We start from the raw sequence: 1,594 nt of genomic DNA, 5'->3' as shown, positions 1-1,594 counted from the left end.
GGACAGAGTCTCTGAATTAAGCAGAATACTCTCACCCAGTCAAGAGATCAGGGCTAGATCCAACACCATTTTTTAGCTCATTGCACCATCCCAGTTTCAGAACCTGGCTGTATGCAAATTAGTCTGTCCCTGGCCCAGTGCATCATGGGAACAGGGCAGACCAGACTACAAAAGCCAATTCTTACACTGGGAAGGAAACAAGCTTCCGGGGACCGGTTTCTGGCATTTCAGCCGTCTTCGGCCCGGCTTGCTTGAATCCTGATGGTGCAATGAGCAAGGGACTCACATCTGAGTATACCCTTCCACGCTTAGGGTGGACAAAAATATTTACAACAAGGGGTGGTGATGGACAGAGTCTCTGAATTAAGCAGAATACTCTCACCCAGTCAAGAGATCAGGGCTAGATGCAACACCGTTTTTTAGCTCATTGCACCATCCCAGTTTCAGAACCTGGCTGTATGCTAATTAGTCTGTCCCTGGCCCAGTGCATCATGGGAACAGGGCAGACCAGACTACAAAAGCCAATTCTTACACTGGAAAGGAAACAAGCTTCCGGGGACCGGTTTCTGGCATTTCAGCTGTCTTCGGCCCGGCTTGCTTGAATCCTGATGGTGCAATGAGCAAGGGACTCACATCTGAGTATACCCTTCCACGCTTAGGGTGGACAAAAATATTTACAACAAGGGGTGGTGATGGACAGAGTCTCTGAATTAAGCAGAATACTCTCACCCAGTCAAGAGATCAGGGCTAGATCCAACACCGTTTTTTAGCTCATTGCACCATCCCATTTTCAGAACCTGGCTGTATGCAAATTAGTCTGTCCCTGGCCCAGTGCATCATGGGGACAGGGCAGACCAGACTACAAAAGCCAATTCTTACACTGGGAAGGAAACAAGCTTCCGGGGACCGGTTTCTGGCATTTCAGCCGTCTTCGGCCCGGCTTGCTTGAATCCTGATGGTGCAATGAGCAAGGGACTCACATCTGAGTATACCCTTCCACGCTTAGGGTGGACAAAAATATTTACAACAAGGGGTGGTGATGGACAGAGTCTCTGAATTAAGCAGAATACTCTCACCCAGTCAAGAGATCAGGGCTAGATCCAACACCGTTTTTTAGCTCATTGCACCATCCCAGTTTCAGAACCTGGCTGTATGCAAATTAGTCTGTCCCTGGCCCAGTGCATCATGGGAACAGGGCAGACCAGACTACAAAAGCCAATTCTTACACTGGGAAGGAAACAAGCTTCCGGGGACCGGTTTCTGGCATTTCAGCCGTCTTCAGCCCGGCTTGCTAGAATCCTGATGGTGCAATGAGCAAGGGACTCACATCTGAGTATACCCTTCCACGCTTAGGGTGGACAAAAATATTTACAACAAGGGGTGGTGAGGGACAGAGTCTCTGAATTAAGCAGAATACTCTCACCCAGTCAAGAGATCAGGGCTAGATCCAACACCGTTTTTTAGCTCATTGCACCATCCCAGTTTCAGAACCTGGCTGTATACAAATTAGTCTGTCCCTGGCCCAGTGCATCATGGGAACAGGGCAGACCAGACTACAAAAGCCAATTCTTACACTGGGAAGGAAACAAGCTTC

Source organism: Lissotriton helveticus, chromosome 4_1, assembly GCF_964261635.1.
Source record: "Lissotriton helveticus chromosome 4_1, aLisHel1.1, whole genome shotgun sequence".
NCBI lineage: Eukaryota > Metazoa > Chordata > Amphibia > Caudata > Salamandridae > Lissotriton > Lissotriton helveticus.
Note: the sequence above shows the minus strand (reverse complement) of the source record.